The sequence below is a fragment of the Schistocerca piceifrons genome, chromosome 2 (assembly GCF_021461385.2).
Source record: "Schistocerca piceifrons isolate TAMUIC-IGC-003096 chromosome 2, iqSchPice1.1, whole genome shotgun sequence".
Taxonomy (NCBI): domain Eukaryota; kingdom Metazoa; phylum Arthropoda; class Insecta; order Orthoptera; family Acrididae; genus Schistocerca; species Schistocerca piceifrons.
In genome coordinates, this window is record NC_060139.1 from 339,972,668 (window position 1) to 339,984,572 (window position 11,905).

The following is an 11,905-nucleotide window of genomic DNA, read 5'->3' on the forward strand; positions in this document are numbered from 1 at the left end:
GAAACACTCTCCCTGAATAGAAAATTAGATTTACACGAAATTAAGAAAGTAGAGAGAAAAATTATTAGAAAAATCCTAGGACCACGATACACACAAGATGGATACAGGCTGCAGACTACCGAGACAACCGAAAAAATATCAAACATCGAGGCAGATATCAGGAAGAGGCGGATGAAGTTTTATGGACATATAGACAGATTACCTGGAAACAGGTTAACTAAACGTCTATTGGACTATATGACATCACTTAAGGCAACAATACCCTGGGTAACTGAAGTTAAGAAGGATTTGAAAAAGGCAAAAATTGACATAACAAACACATCAGACCGGGATACATTCAGAAGAAAAATCGACAAGTGGAAGTTTACTCCAGAGACGGAATCTAAACCTTTCCGACCAAAGTGGACCGAAGAAAGGAAGAAGGCCTTTGGGGAGGCAATGAAGAAATACTGGGGAAATAAGAAGAACATTAAGAAATGTTAATCACCTGCTTATCGTTCTCCCATGGGGACATTCGCTAATAATAATAATAATAATAATTGTGGACAAATGTGCGCAATCACAAGCTTGTACAATCTTACATCTCTAGATCTAGTGCTCTGGTCCATTCGATCGCTTCATCCCATTTGTGGTGAATGACCAATATCGTTCCTTTGTACTCTCAAAGAGGACACTCAACAACGGTATGGTGGACTTACTGTAAGAAGGTACCAAAGCCACAATTCGCAGTACACACGCATCCCCACTTGTGAATTACATAACACCGGTCTTGTCCGGTTCGAATCTGATTTATGATCCTCGTTTGACGTTTGTGAAGATGGAATCCTTGTATCCGCATGCAGGGTGCTCGACTAGATGTTTGTTGACTACAGATGACCGATCACTATGGATTTTCCATGAATGGTTGACATTGTAAGAGGACCCGTGAAGGTTATTTGTTGTGCTTTCTTGATTGCAAGCGTTGGTGTTCTGCTTGTGCCACATCTCGATGAATGAGCAGCTGTGGACTCTTCTGAAGGCTGTGTCAGGCCATCAGGAGAGCTTGTGGTCTTGTTCGAGCTGGAGGTGGGATACTGCGGAGAACAGAAAGCCATAGGGTGTTCATAATTCGAATACGTCCCGTAATTATTCGCATTGCCTAACTGAGTTAGATGTCTACCTTCCTAATGTGTGCACTATTGATCCAAATTAGAATTATATATTAATACCTACAGCTGCGGACGGGCGTTGATATATATCAACGGGGACAGTTGAAAATGTGTGCCCCGACCGGGATTTGAACCCGGGATGTCCTGCTTACATGGCAGACGCTCTATCCATCTGAGCCACCGAGGACACTGCAGGACCTACCCCGCACACGCCTCCCGCAAGACCCACATTCTCACCTTATATGTCGACACACTACATTCGTAGTGTCTCTACCTAACACACTCATTACTAGTGGAAGACATTCTTACCAAGTTCCGTAAGCGTTCGGGTAATATGTATGCATCCGCACAGAAGAAGAAGATCATGGCCTGTATTGCCATAACTATATACTTATATGGATATGATGTCTGTTCTTTCGAATATGTCCGAAAGAACAGACACCTATCCATATAAGTATACTATTGATCCAGGTCGGACAGTAGTATTCAACAACAGAGTACGAAAGGGCTGATGCTGTGCATCCAAAAACAGGTGCCGGCTGGTGTGGCCGAGCGGTTCTAGGCGCTTCAGTCTGGAACCGCGTGACCGCTACTGTCGCAGGTTCGAATCCTGCCTCGGGCATGGATGTGTGTGATGTCCTTAGGTTTGTTAGATTTAAGTAGTTCTAAGTTCTAGGGGACTGATAACCTCAGATGTTACGTCCCATAGTGCTCAGAGCCATTTGAACCATTTGAGCCAAAAACAGGTACCAACAAACTTTTAAGCAGTAATGTCTCTCGTTTTGACTTTAGCAGCTACATTTGAAAGTTGCTGCTTGTAAGTTAAGAGTTCTATCTCGAGTTGATCGTAGGTACTTTATGTAATGCAGTATGAGAAGATTTAGCCTAATAATTTAATTTCTGGTATGTAATTTGCTAGTCTATTGCGTAGATGAAATAAAAATATAGCTGTTTTCTGAGTATTTAGGTGAAGGCACCATTTCTTGAAGTGGACGTCTGCGACTTCCATATCAGTGGACATAGTGGTTTGAGCAACATAAAAGTTGGAGCTCTGCGCCACCAACTGATTGTTATCAGTATAAATGAATTCTCTTGAGGATATTTCCGGTAAGTCATATGTGTAAGGGAGAGGAGCCAGAACGGATTCTTGAGGTAAAACGTCATTTAGTTTAAATACTCTGCTTCTGTCACTGTCGGAATAGATCTGAAAGTATCAACTGCTTAGTATGATATTAAGCAGGTCCGTGAGTTTACGACATGGGATAAAACTCATAAATTTAAAAAAGAAATCCTTTTCGCCAAACAGTGTCATAAACAGCTGATAGATCCAAAAAGGCAGCTACAGTAATTGATCTCTTCTGATACTCATTTTTGCTACAATCAACGAGAGAGAGTGCCTGTTCGTTACAAGTTTTCAGTAAGTTCTGCTTGTTCAGTAGGAATATGTTTGTCAATAACTAGAAAAATTCTGTTGTTGATCAGACGCTGAAGCAGCTCGTATGTGATATTTGTAAGGGAAACTCCCTATCACACCCTCATATTTAGTGGTAAGAGGGCCCAGCGGGCAGCCTGTCAAAAACTGGACACAGATCAAGGGTGAAAACAGGAAGAGAGTGTACTGGACTGTGAAAAAGCAAGAAAAATAGAAACAGTGAACTGTTCAAGAACAAGAAGTGCAATAAAGAGCAAGCTGAAACAGCAACGGCGTCGTAGATAAGTGGTCGAGGTTCTGGACTACGAGGCGTGCGCGCCATGTGATGTCTTCCTCGTGCCAATTTTTTTTTCTTCTTTGAAATTTTTGTCTGCGTCATGGTGTAACGTCCGTTTGCAACAGCGAGGTGTAAGGTAGGAACCTATAATGACCGCTACGGTCGCAGGTTCGAAGTGCTCAGAGCCATTTTTGTGCGACGTCCATGTAGTAAATCGTTCACTTTTTGTATTTTGCTTTCTTTTAGCAGTTCAGTCCACCTCCTTCCTGTTTTCATGTTTGATCTGTTTTCAGTTTTTGACGGATGTCCATTGGGACGTCTTACCACTAAATCTGAGGGGGCTGTGAAGGGATGTTTCCCTTGTTAGAAGAGCTATTGGACGATAGTTTGCCACTATTGTAGGATCTTTACTTTGTTTCAGTATGACTAATACTTTTCTTTTCTCCATGGAAAGATGGAAGATTTCCGATTTGCAGGCTATGTAAGAAGAAGTTGGTAAACCATTTGATTGCAGCTGGTCCACAGTGAGCCGGAAATTCATGGTATATTCTGTCAAATCTGGCTGCTTTTACAAGTTTCATAATTTGACTGCACCATTGGTTTCCTCTTCTTGAAATGAAATGGAGAATTCAGAAGTGTGTAGAGCACCTTTTCTTACGGTATTCAATAATATTTTGACACCCCTTTTGTTTTGCTTGTCTTTTTTGTTCTTGGAAACTGATACTAGGTGTCTAGTAAAGTTGTTCAACTTGATGGCGGTTTTTGATGTTTTGGTTGCAATATTTGATGAATACAGCCCCATAGTGATATACAAGGCTTTCCTACTAGAATGTATGTAATCTACGGATTCTGTTGTTTCGGAGAAATAATGAAGGGGCACTGACGGAATTGGGAAGAAAATCGCTTTATGAGATATCTTGACTAAAAGGAAGCATAGGTTGACCAGCATCATAATGCTCCTGTGTGAGCGAAAAACTGGCTAATATGCTCCTGTTATAAAAGACTCTGACTAAAAAGTAGGGTACTAGCTGCATCATTCTACCTTCCTCAGAAGCTATTAAATCTCCTAAAAAACTTGCCACGCAAACATATTCGCTCTTTTGTATGCTAAGGGAGAGGGAGACACTGACAGTGGGAAAGAGACGGGAGGGGAATACAGAGAAAGAGAAAGTGGAAGTGGGTGAGAGCCAGTGATAATGAGAGGCAGAGTCTACTGCAGTGACAACGAGGAAGAGGTATGACAGCGAGAAGAGACAGCAGCAGTGGGAAGGAATTCTGATGCATCAGGGAATTGTCAATAAGAAGGTGATGGAAAAAAGTCTGTAGGGTGGGGCGGGGGAGGGTGAGGAGGGGGGAGGGAGTGGACAGTAAAAATTATAAAGGAAGAGTACGGCTCGACTACAGTAACTAAGTTCAAATGGGTGTAGGTGTTAGTATTTACGATAAAAGGAAGATTGGGTTTAACGTCCTGTCGACATTGAGGTCATTAGAAACGGAGCACAAGCACGGAATGTGTCCAGGATGTGGGAGGAAATCGGCCACGTCCTCTAAAAGGAACAAACCCGGCATTTGCCAGGTGCGATTTAAGATAATCATAGAGAACCTAAATCTGGATGGCCGGACACGAGTTTGAACAGTCATCCTGCCGAATGCGAGTCCAGTGTGCTAACCACTGCTCCACCTCACTCAGTAGTAGTTGTACTATACATGAATAGCCCTTCGCACGCGTGAGGAATTAAATAAAACTGTCCATGGGAGTGAAGACCACCGCAACAACAACAATTATATGAAGAAAAAAGATTCTAGCTTGTTAGGCAGCATGATGTTGCTCTCAGAATTTCTTCTTTGTAGGTAGTCGTTTAGATCTCTCTGCACGGATGTTCTCTTCAGTCCCCCGTTTAGCTGAAAACTGTCGGACTGATATCGCGTTCACTTAAGAAAGGGAGTTTTCCCATGCTTCTTCTGAAAAAGTGCGGTTATTTGAAGTTTTCAGGCTACTAGTAGTAGATGAGGATGAGACGGGAAATACGATACTGCGAGAAACATTTGACAGAGCGTTGAAAGACCTAAGTAAGGTCCCAGGAGAAGACGACATTCCTTAAAAACTACTGGTAGCCCTGGGAGAGGCAACCATGACGAAACTACTCCTTCTGGTGTGCAAGATCTATGAGACAGGTGACATTCCCTCGGACTTAAAGAAGAAAGTAATAATTCCAATTCCAAAGCAAGCAGGTGCTGTGAAGTTGGAAGTTACCGAATCATGTTTGATAAGTCATGGTTGCAGAATACTAACAAATATTCTTTACAGGAGAATGGAGAAAGTAGTAGATTCTAACCTCGTGGAAGATCAGTTTAGGTCCTGGAAAAATGCGGGAATTCGCGAGACGATATTGACCCTACGACATATCTTAGAGGATAGGCTAACGAAAGGCAAACGTATTTTTGGCTACCAGGGTTGAAGAACAGGGAATGAAAATTTACAACTTGTGTACAAACCAGACAGTAATTGTTGTTGTTGTTGTGGTCTTCAGTCCTGAGACTGGTTTGATGCAGCTCTCCATGCTACTCTATCCTGTGCAAGCTTCTTCATCTCCCAGTACCTACTGCAACCTACATCCTTCTGAATCTGCTTAGTGTATTCATCTCTTGGTCTCCCTCTACGATTTTTACCCTCCACGCTGCCCTCCAATGCTAAATTTGTGATCCCTTGATGCCTCAAAACATGTCCTACCAACCGATCCCTTCTTCTAGTCAAGTTGTGCCACAAACTTCTCTTCTCCCCAATCCTATTCAATACCTCCTCATTAGTTACGTGATCTACCCACCTTATCTTCAGCATTCTTCTGTAGCACCACATTTCGAAAGCTTCTATTCTCTTCTTGTCCAAACTGGTTATCGTCCATGTTTCACTTCCATACATGGCTACACTCCATACAAATACTTTCAGAAACGACTTCCTGTCACTTAAATCTATACTCGATGTTAACAAATTTCTCTTCTTCAGAAACGATTTCCTTGCCATTGCCAGTCTACATTTTATATATATAATTATTTTATATATATAATTATAAGAGTCGAAAGGGATGAAAGTGAAGAAGTGGTTGACAAGGGAGTGAGACATTGTTGTAGTCTATCCCCGATGTTATTCAATCTGTACATTGGACAAGAAAGATCTGGAGATGGAATTAATATTCAGGAAGAAGAAATAAAAAGTTTGAGATTTATCGATCACACCAAAGGAATTGTAAGAGTGGTTGAATGGAATGGACAGTGTCTTGAAAGGCGTATATAAGATGAACATCAAGAACATTGAAGCAAGGATAATGGAATGTAGCTGAATTAAATCAGGTGACTCTGAGTAAATTCGATTAGGGAACGATACAATTAAATTAGTATGTGTATGCGTTTTTCTATTTGTACAGACGAATAACTGATGGTGGTCGAAATAGAGAGGATATAGAATGTACATTGGCAATGGCAAGAAAAAGACTTCTGAAGAAAAGGATTTTATTAACATCGAATATACACTACTGGCCATTAAAATTGCTACACCACGAAGATGAGGTGCTAGGGACGCGAAATTTAATCGACAGGAAGAAGATGGTGTGATATGCAGATGATTAGCTTTTCAGAGCATTTACGCAAGGTTGGCGCCACTGGCGACACATACAACGTGCTGACATGAGAAATGTTTCCAACCGATTTCTCATACACAAACAGCAGTTGACGGGCGTTGCCTGGTGAAACGTTGTTGCGATGCCTCGTGTAAGGAGGAGAAATGCGTAACATCACGTTTCCGACTTTGATAAATGTCGGATTGTAGCCTATCGCGGTTGCGGTTTATCGTCTAGCGACATTGCTGCTCGCGTTGGTCGAGATCCAATGACTGTTAGCAGACTATGGAATCGGTGGGCTCAGGAGGGTAATACGGAACGCCGTGCTGGATTCCAACGGCCCTTTATCACTAGCAGTCTAGATGACAGGCATCTTATCCGCATGGCTGTAACGGATCGTGCAGCCTCGTCTCGATCCCTGAGTCAACATATGGTGACGTTTGCAAGACAACAACCGTCTGCACGAACAGTTCGACAACGTTTGCAGCAGCATGGACTATTAGCTCGGAGACCATGGCTGCGGTTACCCTTGACGCTGCATCACAGACAGGAGCACCTGCGGTGGTGTACTCAACGACGAACCTGGGTGCACGAATGGCGAAACGTCATTTTTTCGGATGAATCCAGGTTCTGCTTACAGCATCATGATGGTCGCATCCGTGATTGGCGACATCGCGGTGAACGCACATTGGAAGTGTGTATTCGTCTTCGCCATACTGGCGTATCATCCGGTGTGATGGTATGGGGTGCCATTGGTTACACGTCTCGGTCACGTCTTGTTCGCATTGACGGCACTTTGAACAGTGGACGTTAAATTTTAGATGTGTTACGACCCGTGGCTCTACCCTTCATTCGATCCCTGCGAAATCCTACATTTCAGCAGGATAATGCACGACCGCATGTTGCAGGTCCTGTACGGACCTTCCTGTATACAGAAAATGTTCGACTGCTGCCCTGGCCTGCACATTCTCCAGATCTCTCACCAACTGAAAACGTCTGGTCAATGCTGGCCGAGCAACTGGCTCGTCACAATTCGCCAGTCACTACTCTTGATTAACTGTGGTATCGTGTTGAAGCTGCATGGACAGCTGTACTTGTACACGCCATCCAAGGTCTGTTTGACTCAATGCCCAGGCGTATCAAGGCCGTTATTACTGCCAGAGGTTGTTCTGGGTACTGATTTCTCAGGAGCTATGCGCCGAAATTGTGTGAAAATGTAATCACATGTCAGTTCTAGTATAATATATTTGTCCAATGAATACCCGTTTGTCATCTGCATTTCTTCTTGGTGTAGCAATTTTAATGGTCAGTAGTGTAGAATAAAGGTTTAGAAAGTCTTTTTTGAAGGAATTTGCTTGGAGTGTGGGGATTGGGAATGAAACATAGTCGATACAGTTTACGCAAGAACAGAACCGAAGCTTTTGAAATGTGCTCTACAAAACAACGCTGAATGTTAGGTGGGTAGATTAGGTAACTAATGAGGAGATACTGAATAGAACTGGGAGCCGGCCGAACTGGCCGTGCGGTTAAAGGCGCTGCAGTCTGGAACCGCAAGACCACTACGGTCGCAGGTTCGAATCCTACCTCGGGCATGGATGTTTGTGATGTCCTTAGGTTAGTTAGGTTTAACTAGTTCTAAGTTCTAGGGGACTAATGATCTCAGCAGTTGAGTCCCATAGTGCTCAGAGCCATTTGAACCAATAGAACTGGGGAAAAAATAATTTGTGACTCAACCTGACTAGAAGAAACGATCGGTAAAAATTGTATGGGGAGACCAAGAGATGAATATAGTAAGCAGATTCAGAAGGTGTAAGTTGCAGTGGTTGTTCGGAGATGCACAGGCTTGCACAGGATAGAGTAGCGTAGAGAGCTGCATCCAACATGTCTTCAGGAGGAATACAACGACAACAGCAGCAGCAACAACAACAGCGACTGCTACTACTATTAGTGCAGTATCTTCATCGGGTAGGTAATTATATCAGGCGAGGAAAGAGAAGGGGAATGCAATGATGATGACCCACTTATAGTAGGCTGAATAATTTTGCCTTCAGTGTCAATGGCCACGAAGTTCTGCAGGCTTGGATAATTATACTGTTGCTGGTGCTGTCTGCTTCGTGCCGTTTCCCCGGACGCCTCGTTGATGGCGGCGACTGCGGCGGCTGCTGAGTGGTAGCGGCGGTCCCAGCAGAAGCGCGGCGGCGCTGAGTCAGCGGCCTCCCTGGCAGCCTTCCAGGCGCGCCCGCCAGCCTCCTCGGCCGCCGATATGCGCCGATATCGCGGCAATGTCCCGCCGCCACGGCGTCTCTCCGCCTCCCGCCATTGATCGGCGCTGGCGGAGGAGGCGCTTCCTGCAGAGGACCTGCTTCCGCCTTACTCTGCTCCAGAGGCCCGCAGAAACGCCTAGAATGCTGCCGTCAGTTACCTTTCTCTTCCGCAACTGTTCATTTTCATAATGACGCAAAACAGAAATCTTTTTTCTACTACAACATAGGTTGACAGATTCTCATTATAATATTGTTGCTGAAGAAGCTGATTAGCACCGTAGTGTAGTGGAAATGATCCTAAAATGTTGCATGGGGGGTCGTGAGCTCAGAACTCACCTGGAATCCACAAATGTCAAGCATCATTGTACTGGAATGTCCTGTAGCTGTATATATACTGTGTGTGTTCAGGCCGAAGGCAGTTCGCTCCGCGCTCTTGTATGTTCAAGTGCTGAATAAACCTTCGTTAAGTGAAGTTAGTGTTCGTCATTCATCTAATTACACCGTCTTCTACGTGACAATATTTATGCTTAGCATACAACCTGGAATTTAATACAGAACGTTTCCAAGGATATTTCCTGCTGCACCACTGAGTACGTAGAACCTTGAATCAGTTCCGTGATGACTTACTGAAGAACACTATTTTAGACTGCTCGAATATCTGTGAAAATTGCAGTACCAACGTTCTAGAGTGCTGCAGATGCTCCTTTGAAGACTCTGTCTTTTAAATAATCTCATCGGAAATAATGACACGGGATGAAATGGGGACTGTACGGAGGGCATTCCACACCATCTACAATGAATGCTAAGGTGTCCGAGGCAACGATACGATCTTTGAATGTCACCTGACAGAAATCGAAGACGTTTGCAATAGGGTGTATGAACCAATAGTTCGGAGCGTTCGACCGCATGGTGCAGCCGGTACAAATATGTGTTCCAATTTGTCTGCCACGACAGGTCCGTCAATGAAAATGGGCCCATTAACATAGCGTGCACTGATCACACACCAAATAGGGACTTTGCAGCTTAAAAGTATGGATTTTCAGTAGCTCAGTAGCGCCAGTTCTGTTTGTTAACGTGTGCCTCGTCACTAAACCAAATCTGATACGTATTGACTGTTCAGTTTCCAGAGGCTTAAACCATTTCAATTGCAAGACAATAGTGCTGCTCCAGATTCCTGTCCTTCAACGGTTGACACCGTTCAATTCTGTGAGCTCCTTGTATTGTTGATGTGGTCGCTCCTCACTGAAGAAGGTTCGTTCCACCTCCAGGGTTACAACTCAGGTACAACTGAGGCTGTCGTTCTGACTGGCACCGGATGGTGCTGCTCTTGGACCACTGTGCTGTTGCGTAAAATCACTTTATGATCAACGAACGCTGTTCCGATGTTAGTGCTTCCTTTCTGAAATGTGAACAGTGACATAGGTGAGAGAGGTGAAGAATATTCACAAGGAGAATTATTTACAGCATAGGTGAGAGAGGTGAAGAATTTTCGCAAGGAGAATTATTTACAGCATACAATTAAATTACAGCAGACAAATAGTTTCTAACAGCTATTCTGTGGCACTCTGTAGTTCTGTCACCGCTGATTCATTGGGAGCGTGTGAAACCTGGGCTAAAAGTCTTTGGACCAACCTCATGACTTGCATAATTTGTGTTTTTTGTTTGGAAATTTTGAAAGCGTTTGTAACAATGTCAACTTTCAAAACTGTTCTTTCTTTCACGTATTCTGGATAAGCATTCTGCAGATGTGGTCTGTACCAAGCAGTCGAGTTCTGAAGTTATAACAATCTGTACAGCTGAGAAGTGTTGTATAAAGTGAGATACTTCGGCGAGATGGAGTGGTAGCCAGTTGCTAGCAAAGATTTTCAAGAGGGCTCGGAATTTGTGTCAGTTTGAACCACGCAAATCATTCTAGTCCTCCTACAGTCGGCGTTTCCGAGTGGTGCTTTCTGATTGTCATTCTCACGCAACAAGTTATAGAATGTATGATCAGATTGCAGCTCCCTTCGAGAAGCTTCGTGTAATATCGTTAGTTATATTTTCAGATCATTAACATGCCTCTGCTTGTGGTCAGACTTAAGGCTCATTAAACAGTGTTGATGTTGCTGAACAAGAATAAAACAATATTTTTTAAGGGAACGCACCGCCATTTGACTGTTTCATTGTTTATTTAAGTTGTAAGTACAACCCAAGTTTCGGCCTTTTATGCCATTTTCAAGTACTTAATTTTACGTCTTGAACATATATTGCATGTTAAGTGTCCTGCAATACATGTTCAAGACGTAAAATAAAATACTTAAAAACGGCATAAAAGGCCGACGCCTGTCTTGTACTTAAATAAACCGAGCGAGGTGGCGCAGTGGTTAGCACACTGGACTCGCGTTCGGGAGGACGACGGTTCAATCCCGCGTCCGGCCATCCTGATTTAGGTTTTCCGTGATTTCCCTAAATCGCTCCAGGCAAATGCCGGGATGGTTCCTCTGAAAAGGCACGGCCGACTTCCTTCCCTGTCCTTCCCTAAACCGATGAGACCGATGACCTCGCAGTTTGGTCTCTTCCCCCAAAACAACAACCCCTGTACTTAAATAAACAATAAAACAGTCAATTGTCGGTGTGCTTCTTTAAAAAAATAACGCTCATTGTTGACAGAGGTGGTTAACTTTTGATACGCATGGATCGAAATTCGTCAGTAATAAATTCGTCAGTAATCGTCGATGAAGTTTATTTGACAATTCGTAATGTTATTATTGTAACAACATACTGTTTTAAATCAAACCTCAAAGATAGGTGCACAAGTGATCTTCAAGATGTGTTACAATTTTCAGTGCAGGCAATTCTTGTAAAAAAGATTACCCTTCCCTAAAACGAGACATTGACTATGGAGTATGCGATCTAACATTCTCAAACGTTCCTATTGAAATTTTCTTAATGGCAGAAATTAATAAAAATGATGAAGGATGACCCGTTCCAGCTTCTGAGCTCATTCATATTGTTACAGAGCCGTGTGTCACGGCACTACGAGAGGCCGGAACACGGAGCAAGAAGCGGTGGTGGGTGTTTTGACAGCATGTGGCGACTTGCCATCCTGGTGAGCAACGCAAGGAATGCAAGTGGTTGAGCCCCGGATGCAGGATTTTCCTGAGACCGGAGCGTGCACGCTTAGCTGAAGG

General features: G+C 43.5%; 1 non-coding gene across 1 annotated transcript; it reads right to left on the reverse strand.

The window, feature by feature from the left end:
• Positions 1–1,261: 1,261 nt before the first annotated feature.
• On the reverse strand, positions 1,262–1,335 carry Trnat-ugu. Its single transcript has one exon. It is a non-coding gene; the product is annotated as a tRNA-Thr (tRNA).
• Positions 1,336–11,905: the final 10,570 nt, after the last annotated feature.